Source organism: Solanum stenotomum, chromosome 7 (assembly GCF_019186545.1).
Source record: "Solanum stenotomum isolate F172 chromosome 7, ASM1918654v1, whole genome shotgun sequence".
Classification (NCBI taxonomy): domain Eukaryota; kingdom Viridiplantae; phylum Streptophyta; class Magnoliopsida; order Solanales; family Solanaceae; genus Solanum; species Solanum stenotomum.
Genome location: NC_064288.1, coordinates 52152132 through 52163834, shown reverse-complemented (window position 1 = coordinate 52163834; position 11703 = coordinate 52152132).

The following is an 11703-nucleotide window of genomic DNA, read 5'->3' as shown; positions in this document are numbered from 1 at the left end:
GGTTGGGGGGAGGGGGGGATTGGTTTGAGGGTAGGGACCAAATAAATTGATTTTTTAAACAATTTTTTTTTTTAATTGAAAGTTGGAAGAGAGTTTTGGAAAATGTTTTCCTTAAGTTTTGAAAGGAAGTCATTTTTCTTAAATTTGAGGAAAATGAGTTGATTTGGAAAACATTTTCCAAAACATTTAACCCAACCAAACATGAGAAAATTGGAAAACATTTTCCGGAAAATGTTTTCCTTCATACCAAACACACCCTAAATCTAGGAACAATAACACTTTTCATCCCTTAATTATTGATAATTAGATTAAATATATTTTAGCTTTCAATTAATTAATATATATATATTTTATTCCGTTATTTGGAAATATGTAATTGATACTCAAAGTGTTTCTTTACTGTATTGCATTTAGGGGTGTTCACGGTTCGATTTTGGATTGGTTATTGGGTAAAATCAAAACAACAAAAATTTAGTCGTCACCATCGCTCGCTTGGCTTCGACTTCGGCAACAACAAATGATTTGATTGATTGATATTTTTTAGGCAGAATTTATTTAATCAAGCTCATTAATTAATTTCATTTTTCTTAAAAATTAATTTAGAATGTTAATTAATCAATTAACAGAATTATATTAATTTCGCATAACGGTAAAGTCGCTCAGAAGGGACCTGTTCCTTCCGAACATACACTTCTTTTCCCAAAAGACAAACGTTCTGGAAAGACATGTCTGAACAGATGCATTCACACTCTTGTCCGAACAGATGCGTCACTTGTTGCAGTTGGCTATAAGTAGAGAGACTTCTCTCATTTTTCAAACACTGAAATTTTTCTCTCTTCTGCATACATTTTCTTACAAACAAAATTGTCGATCGACTAAGTCTGTGTGTGTGCCCTCTCGTTGCTGTTTTTTGAGTTCGCTGAAATTATTGAAGTTTGAGCTACCGCTACTTCTTTAATAGTTAATCCGTTTTATCTTTGGAGGAATTAATCTACAACCTCGGGTACTTGAGGGGATTAAATTTCTTAAGGATACATAATGGGTTCTGTGGCCTCGAATTATTTATTTTCTGTCTATCATCTTTTATGTTTCTGTTTTTACTAACTTGAATACGGGAGATAACAAATATTTATATAAAGGATTAAAAGTGCATATATTTCTAAATTCTAATAGTCTATTACTTTGTCTTTTCTATGGAGTTCAACAATCACAAATTACTTATCCAATTGATCCTTTAATTTGTCTTTTTTTGCTAATTTAGATAAATTTAACATCAAATATAATACGTTGTATTATATTATATTGTGTTGTACCTTAGGGTTGTGTGAATATAGTGTTTGGATAGACTGGATTGTTCACTTTAGTTTAATAACACTTGTCCTACAATAACACTCATTCAACAACTTTGGCACTAGAGTAATAGAATAGACATCGGTTGGCATTCCAACTTTCCTTTTCCGATCAAAGCCTATTTGGAAGAGAATCCAATACTTTTTGCTAGTGAATATCTAAACTAATTGATTGTTGTTTCAAGACTTCATGTTTAGAAAATTCATATTGTCCATACATAGTGTTTTTATTTAAGATTTCAGTAGAAGGAATGTATATATGAGAATCCTTGATGGATTTGGGGTTAAAGTACTTATATTTTAGAGCAACTTTCACATATAACAAACATAAAAATCATATCTGTATGCTATAACTATAGATTGTATAACTCCCTGGCTCCTCTTCAGATTTGTATAATTTCGCTGGCAGGCCATTTGTATATATTGTTGTTTTGTTGGCAGCCTCTCAATTCAATTTTATGTGTTTGTATATCTGCATAAAATTTGAATTTGTATACAATTGAATCTAAATAAAACGTTTGTATATCAAATCTCTCTCTCTCTTGCTTTATACAAACATAAACTATACATTGTATTTTGTATCATCTGTTTTTGTATAAAGCGAGAAAGAGAGAAAGACAAAAGAGAACTGGGCAGGGGAATATTTGTATTGTATAATTATAAGTGTATAGGACGAAGATATATGTATTTGCATGTGTATATACAATTTTCTCGCGCTTTATACAAACAACAACACAATTTATACATTTGTGTTTGTATAAAGCGAGAGAGGCGAGGGAGAGAGTGGCGAGCGAGAATTTCAGGGAGAGAGGCGAATGACAACAGTTTGTTACGGGGTACAATTAAATCAAATTGTGGTTATAGCATTTAATTTGAATTAATAGTTTGCCATTATATACAATTTTCCCTATATTTTATGATGTTTTATTAAGTTATTTCAAAATTTCAGCACATTTTTGTAGTAGTTCTTTCCTATGTTGTTCAAGCTCTTCAAAAGTATTGTCAGGTGCGTGACAAATCCTCCAAAAGTATATACAGGTGTCACAATATTTTTGAAAAGTCAGAGCAACATAGTCATGTATTTTATCACTAGACTCTAATGCTCATCTCTGTTCAATCAGATTTCGAAATGACTTTGACATTTCAAAATCTGGATCAGTCATAGACAAATGGAGTTCATGGGAGGTCTTCAACATTTTTCCATACACAAAGAAAATGGACAAGGCAAAGTAACAATCAATTTCTTTGTTATTCATGTATATATTTGTGTATGTTTTCTCAATAAAGCCCACCCTTTATTTACGATTTATGCTTAAATCCCCAACGAACCTTAAGAGTTTTTTTTTTTTTTTTTGTGGACTGGCTTCGAGCAACATTGATTCCAGGTTTCACAATATACTGCTCAAAAATGTAACTTGCCATTTTGGAACTTCCATAAGCACTTAAATTGACAAAAGTTGAATCTTATTCTTAGTGATTCACAATTAAAATGATTTTGTATTGAAATAAACTTGTCAAATAGAAGATAAAGAACAGGAACAATATATACTTTCTAATATATTTTGATAAACTTGTCTACAAAAACAGAAAAGAAAAAAAGACAAAAAACTTTAATCCCTATGCTCTTTCTTATAATCAACATGTTGAATCTTGAGAGATAACAACACAAGCTTTGGAAGAATCAACAACTAATACTCCTGTTTGAGTACTGTCTTGTAAATTCTCAACGCGTAAACCTCCACAAGACACCTCAACTTCGCGACAGCTTATGTGAGAAGGTGATTTACGATCACTTATTTGAATTTTTCCACTTAGACTAACAGATAATCTTGTAGTCTGACCAGACACAAAGTCACCAGCAATAGATGTACCAATCCAATATTCATATGCCTCAGGTAAAGCTGCAAACGTTGAATCAATTAAGCTTTGATCTTTTGCATGTTGATGGAGTTTATCAAACACATTGGCACTCCAAAGAAGGGTGTCGGTATAGGATATGTTAACCTTGAAATCGTTGTAGTAGAAATCATAATTGTTGTTAGGATTTTGAACTGAGAAAGTGAGGTTCCAATTGTCTGGATTGTACATTATCAAAGGATGAACATAACGAGTCAATATAGAAAAGGAAGTTGATGACACTGCTTCTATTTTGAATTTGGGATCGCAAAGTACCATAGTAGTATCTTCATGATCAACATAGAACACGCGAAAAGCTAGAGTGACACCCAGAGCTATGGCTAATACAAGCAATAAGATTTGTAAAACCAGATTGTACTTTGACTTTTTTGTGGAATCAATTGTTGTTGCATCCTTGTTATTTGATTTCTCCTCCATTTGATTAATACCAAAAAGAAAAAAATTGATGAAATAGTAGGGGTATTAAGTAACGAGAAAGTTTACTAATGTAGAATGTAATTTCTTAGGTTAATGTGTGATTGTTATATAGAAAAGCAAAAGTCATTATTCTAAAAGGATTAGTAGAAATTGTTTCCATTATGGAATTGGGTTTGGAATTATTTTAGAAATTTAGGTGTTGGATTAATTTTATTTTAAGGCATAAAGCGTTTGTTTTACGAAAAAGAAACGTTTTTCCTAATTGTCTTCTACTTAGGTTTGATATTTTTGGAAAGTTTTTCCAAAATCCAAATCATTATTTTCCCTTTTTTTTTTCCTTTTCTGTTTATTCTATTATATATCCTTTTAGTTCACTTTTACTCATATATTATTCCAAAAATAGTTTTTCCATGTTACTTGTATCTTTTAATATATTAAGAAATCATATATTTTTTTATATTTTATTTTTAACATTAATTACTTATTTTTGAATTATTTTTTTATAAGTTAATACTAAACATTGTTAATATGAGTATTACATTAAAATATTCATATCAATTATTGTTTTTAAGGGAGTGAAAAAATTCAAAGAAAATAAATAAAAGTGAATGGAGGAAGTACTCCCTCGTTCCTTTTTATATGTCATCTTTTTAGATTTCACTTGCGTTAAGAAACTAAGTAAGTTTACAATTTTACTTTTATTAAATATTTGTTTTGAAGTCAACTTTTCAATAAATGATAAATAAATCCATCTTTTATTTTTAATTTGTTTATTGAGATTTCTTTTTCAAAATAAGATTTTATAGAGTAATGGAATGATGAGAGTAATTAATCAATGATTTATGAAGTAATTACAATGAACATTAATTACTTATTAATTTTTCTAAGTTGGTCAAATATCTATTTTCAAGATTAATTAACTATCAACGGTATAATAGGAAGAATATTGTAATTTATACATTAATTTTATGAAATGACAAGTATTATGAACCAACTATTAATAGTAAAAATGACATATAAAAAAGAAGGAATGGAATAGTTTGTCAGGCAATGACCGCCCAAATAAACTTTTCGATTGATGGTATATGTTGAAATATAAGAGAAATGCATAAGTTCACTATTGCAGCGAAATGTGTTGCTACTGAAGGAATAATAATTTGTGGCAATTTAGTTATTCTGTGTACCTGTCGGGCTTATGGGGATTCGTTCAGGTTTTACTTAACCTTGCAAATGAGTGTACCTTCTAGTCTTTTGGGGGTTCATTTAGGTTTAGTTTAGTTGTACTTAGTTTATTTCTGATATGCTCGTGAGCTTTCTTTTCATATCCGCTTTGACCTCTCTATGTCTAGATTCTATCATTTCTTATTGTTTTTACCTTTTTTCTTAGTCGGCATTTGATGTTGTCACGCCTCGAGCCTACACCCTGGACGTGGCCGGCACTCAAAAACCATTGCTGGCCCCTAGCGAATTCTTGGCCTCGCTCAACTCTCAGCGGAAGACTTACTCATAAATGAGATGAAATCAAAAGCAAACTTTACTCAATTTCTTTAAAAGAGATAACTCATAATATTTAAAAACATTCACTGCCAAAAGAGGCAACTCAATTCTCAGCATTAAACAAAGGAAATGAAAAGACTTATGAACTACTATTGTCTATCTATGAAGCCTCTATTAACTTAGATGGACATCGGGACAAGATCAACGACGTCCCAATAACAAAACTAAAATGATAAAACATAAAAGAGTGATCCTCCGGAAGCAAGGAGGCTCACCAAACAACTATTTGGAACATGACTGGATCAATGGAGTGCCGGTTGCTGATCTTGATTTCTTGTATCTGCATCATAAAATATGCAGGCCAAATGATATCAGTACATGGAATGTACAAGCATGCAAGGGTAAATCTAAACATGACATAAGCTTGAACTGGAACTGAAGAAACAACTTACCTCATCTCAACTCAACTTCAACTCAAGGATACTCCAACTTACTCAACTCAGTTCAATATAAAGCAGTAGTAAAGATGCATTATAAAGAAAAGCTTTTAAAGACAATGGATAACAACTCAATGTATTGAAAAATACAATAATATCTCATTTTGTATGTAAAAATACAAAATAAACTCTGTTTGGGAGATTATCTAACTAACAACCATCACTATGAGCTATGTGATGATACAAGCGTATCGTCCACGCTGCTAGAACTTACCTATACCTTGTCGGGGTATAGGACTCTTCAACTAAGTGGATCCACTAAGCTATGCTTAAAAAGCAATAAGGAATCATCTAAAAAGTATGACCCTTTCCACCCACGTTGGCTACATGGTTTATGGGGGTTGTGAGTTGTCCAAACTCTCCCCCATATCGGTGCTCAATACTACTCCCAAAATATAACTTAGCTCATATGTTTCTTTTAAAAAACATTTCCTCATCCTCAACTTTGAGATTATTACTCAAAAGATTTCTCTTAAAAGAGATTGTACTCAAAACTCCTCATGAACTCGTTTGGAAATCAATGTTTCATCTTAAATGTAAAAATATTTACTCTTCGGAATACTTAATTCCCATATATCATTTTTCTAAAAATGAACTCAACTCAACTCTACTCATTCTCAAACTCAAGTACTCAAATCTTAAAACAAGTTTNTTAAAATAAATGAGTTCTTTTGCTTAGTAAAAATTTAAAAATTAGTCAAAGTAAATGAGTTCTTTTATTTAGTTAAAGTTTTCAAAAATTAGTTAAAGTAAATAAGTTCTTTTACTTAGTTAAAGTTTTCTTTCAAAAAAATTTTTAGTTAAAATAAAATGAGTTCTTTTACTTAGTTAAAATTTTAAAATTAGTCAAAAATCACTTTTAGTCAAATCGCCGGTCAACCGCAAGTTAGCGGGCATTCCGAGGGCCTAACACCTTTTCGGAATGTACATTTGAACTCGAATCCTTTTTCAATTGATTTTATCTGTTTAAATCTTTTGAAAAATCTTGTATTTTTTCTTGATTTTTTTACTAAAAATTAAGTGGCGACTCTGTCCTTTTGGAAACCCGATTTCTCTTAAACCATAAGTTTAATCGATTTTTCGAAAACTCAGTCATTTTTCTTTTATATATATTTTCTTAATAAAACACTTACCTCATCTCAACTCAACTCAACTTCAATTCAAAGATACTCCAACTTACTCAACTCAGTTCAATATAAAGCAGTAGTAAAGATGAATTATAAAGAAAAACTTTTAAAGACAGTGGATAACAACTCAATGTATTGAAAAATACAGTAATATCTCAGTTTGTATGTAAAAATACAAAATAAACTCTGTTTGGGGGATTATCTAACTGACAACCATCACTATGAGCTATGTGATGATACATCGTCTCGTCTACGCTGCCAGAACTTTCCTATACCTTGTCGGGGTATAGGACTCCTCAACTAAGTGGATTCACTAAGCTATGCTTAAAAAGCAATAAGGAATCATCTAAAAAGTATGACCCTAATGACCCACATTGGCTACATGGTTTATGGGGGTTGTGAGTTGTCTGAACTCTCCCCCATATCGATGCTCAATACTACTCCCAAAATATAACTTAGCTCATATGTTTCTTTTAAAAAACATTTCCTCATCCTCAACTCTGAGATTATTACTCAAAAGATTTTTCTTAAAAGAGATTGTATTCAAAACTCCTCATGAACTTGTTTGGAAATCAATGTTTCCTTTCATCTTAAATGTAAAAACATTTACTCTTCGGAATACTTAATTCTCATATATCATTTTTCTAAAAATGAAGTCAACTCAACTCTACTCATTCTCAAACTCAAGTACTCAAATCTTAAAACAAGTTTTAAAAGACTGAAAAGACTCGAAAGAACTCTCAAGAATTAACTCTTAACTCTACCTTCAATTTGAATTATGAATTCAAGGTTATGATTCATGTTATGAATGATTTCTCGATATTTAGATATAGTTTAGAGTAGTTAGAATCAATAGGGAGTAAGGGTACCCTTTGAAAGAACTCAGATGGGCAAACTGATGGAAAAAGGGTGGGGGCAGGTGACCTTGACACACTGAGTGGCACGGGGCGCCAGCCTCTGAACTACATGAACTTATTCCCGGTGCACTGGTGGGGCGGCGCGCCAGCCACTGCCCAGAAACTCCCGATGAATTTTCTTGCTCGTTTTCTTACCCTAATTCGCCTAGAATTGAATGGTTTCTTACCGACTCACTTATATTTGAATACCCAACATAAGTACAAGATAATCTACTCAAAACAATCCTCAAATCACTAAGATTAACCTCACGAATTCATCAAAATCCCAACAATCAAGATTTAGAATGAAACTCATCAAGAACTTCAAATTTATCAATCTTTATGGATGGATTCGAATATGTAAATCATGATTGGCGTGTGGGTGAACAAACGCAACACTATGAAAGCTTACATATCTTAATTTGGCAAAAATCCTCAACGAATCTCATGAATCGTGACGAACGCCTTGAACTTTTCCTCTTTTCTCCTCTATTAGCTTCTTGAACTTTCTTCTAAAACCCTAAGCGTAAATTAGGATTTGTAAAACTGACCCAAATCAAATTTGACCCCAAATTATTTACTAATTTCGTTTTAAGCTGATGGAGTAAGGAAAAAACCAAAATACCCCTCATATTTTCGGGTAACTTTCCTTAACTGGACATGCAGATTTCAAATGGCCATATCTTCCTCATCCGAACTCGAAAATTAGCAAACTCGGTAGTGTTGGAAAGAGGATCCCAAACCTTTCATTTGTTATCTTATGGGCCACCTAATTCATCCTATACTGAAAGTTATGGTCATTTGAAGTTGACCCAAAACTCACAAATTAAGCCTAACTTGCAAAAATTTCAGTTTAGCTATTTCCAATTTAGAACATTCTAAATTTAGCTCTTTCTGAGGCAGGATGTTACAAATGCTTACTGAGTACCTATTGTTTTGGTACTCATGCTACACTCTATATCTATTTCGTGATGCAGGTCCCAGTACCAGTTACCAGCGGTGATTAGTTCCTGCCCTCTTTTGCGGCTGTGGTTCAGAGATGAGGGTGAGAACTTGGCATTTTGGGTTTATCATGTCTCCTTCTTTTGTTTTAGCTAGTCTTGTTGCTTTTTGAGACACAACTTTGTTGTGGTCCACTTTTGGGACTTGTACTCTTTATTAGACAGCTTTGTACTAGTGACTTTCAAGTTTTGGGAGGGATTTTTGTATATATTTATTTTGGTTTGCTTCCGCCTTGTTGTCCTTTGTTTAGATTATTATTTTCACTAGTTTCTACCNTAACTCATCCTATACTGAAAGTTATGGTCGTTTGAAGTTGACCCAAAACTCACAAATTAAGCCTAACCTTCAAAATTTTCAGTTTAGCTATTTCAAATTTAGAACATTCTAAATTTAGCTCTTTCTAAGGCGGAATGTTACAGATGCTTACTGAGTACCTATTGTTTTGGTACTCATGCTACACTTTACATCTATTTCGTGATGCAGGTCCCAGTACCAGTTACCAGCGGTGATTAGTTCCTGCCCTCTTTTGCAGCTGTGGTTCAGAGATGAGGGTGAACACTTGGCATTTTGGGTTTATTATGTCTCCTTTTGTTTTAGCTAGTCTTGTTGCTTTTTGAGACACACTTTGTTGTGGTCCACTTTTGGGACTTGTACTCTTTATTAGACAACTTTGTACTAGTGACTTTCAAGTTCTGGGAGGGATTTCTGTATATATTTATTTTGGTTTGCTTCCGCCTTGTTGTCCTTTGTTTAGATTATTGTTTTCACTAGTTTCTACCCTCACACTCATTACTTGATGTTCTGAGTTACCGGTTTGCTTACCTACTGATGGAATATAGTTAGTGTCATCATGACTCGAGAAATCGGATCGTGACATTTAATTACTTTTTTTAACGGTGGAATGTGGATCAACTTATGCACCTCTCGAATATTTCAATATATACCATTAATGGAAAAGTTTATTTGGGAGGTTATTTCCTAACAAACTACTTCCTCCATTCACTTTTATTTATCCACTTTAAATTTTTTCACTCCCTTAGAAATAATAATTGATATGAATTTTTTATTATAATGCTCATATTAACTAATGTTTAGTATTATGTTTTAAAAAACAATTGTAAATAAGTAATTAATATTAAAGATAAAATATGAAAAAATAATTATTAGTTTTATTTCTTACTATATTAAAAGTGAACTAAAAGGGTAATAGAATAAACAGAAAAGGAAAGAGAAAAAAAAAGAAGACGAATAACGATTTGGATTTTGGAAAAAGTTTCCAAAAAATATCAAACCTAAGTAGAATTTAATTAGGAAAAACATTTCCTTTTTCGTAAAACAAACACTTTATGCCTTAAAATAAAATTAATCCAACACCTAAATTTCTAAAATAATTCCATAATGGAAACAATTTCTCCTAATCCTTTTAGAATAATGACTTTTGCTTTTCTATATAACAATCACACGTTAAGCCAAGAAATTTCATTCTACATTCGTAATCTTTCTCATTACTTTATACACCTTCTATTTCATCAAACTTTTGTCAATTTTTTTATTTTTCGAATTAATCAAATGGAGGAGAAATCAAATAACAAGGATGCAACAACAATTGATTCCACAAAAAAGTCAAAGTACAATCTGGTTTTACAAATCTTACTTCTTGTATTAGCCATAGCTCTTGGTGCTACACTAGCTTTTCGCGTGTTCTATGTTGATCATGAAGATACTACTATGGTACTTTGCGATCCCAAATTCAAAATAGAAGCAGTGTCATCAACTTCCTTTTCTGTATTGACTCGTTATGTTCATCCTTTGATAATGTACAATCCAGACAATTGGAACCTCACTTTCTCAGTTCAAAATCCTAACAACAATTATGATTTCTATTACAACGATTTCAAGGTTAACATATCCTATACTGACACCCTTCTTTGGAGTGGCAATGTGTTTGATAAACTCCATCAACATGCAAAAGATCAAAGCTTAATCGATTCAACGTTTGCAGCTTTACCTGAGGCATATGAATATTGGATTGGTACATCTATTGCTGCTGACTTTGTGTCTGGTCAGACTACAAGATTTTCTGTTAGTCTAAGTGGAAAAATTCAAATCAGTGATCGTAAATCACCTTCTCACATAAGTTGTCGCGAAGTTGAGGTGTCTTGTGGAGGTTTGCACGTTGAGAATTTACAAGACAGTACTCAAACAGGAGTATTAGTTGTTGATTCTTCAAAAGCTTGTGTGGTTATCTCTCAAGATTCAACATGTTGATTCTAAGAAAGAGCATAGGGACTGAAGTTTTTTGTCTTTTTTTCTGTTCTGTTTTTGTAGACAAGTTTATGAAAATATATATTGTTCTGTTCTTTTATCTTCTATTTGTCATGTTTAATTTGCATTTACTCATTAAGTGGCTTCACTGGAATTTCAATACAAAATCAACCACTATTAGTAACTACAAATCAATTTAATTGTTTGTGAAAATTTATAAATAGGATTAGAAGTACATATTTCATATAGTCCATTACTTTGTATTTTTCTATGGAGTTCAATATTCACAAATTACTAATCCAATTGATACTATATGCCAACTTATTCTATGGAATTCAAATAATATTTTGAAAATGGATGTGGATCCATTACTTTGTCTTTTTCTGCAAATTCAGATAAATTTAACATCAAAACAAAATACATTCAAATATTCAATTTTTAGTCCTGTTACATGATTCTTAACCATGTGCACTAGTTCAAAATCCATAACAATGTTCAGACACAATTTTTTTTTTAAGAAATATATAAATATTTTCAAACAATATATATATGATTGCTAAGACCATCACTTATGTTCATTGCTAAATGAACGTCGATTGGCAATTCATGTATGATATGTTTCAGACTACAAGAATATATTTGATATGATTGAAGCAATACACAAGAAATATCAAGGTACTCTTTAATTTGTGCATTTTTTTTCTTCCTTTCCACTCGTTGTTAGAGTTGTTTCACG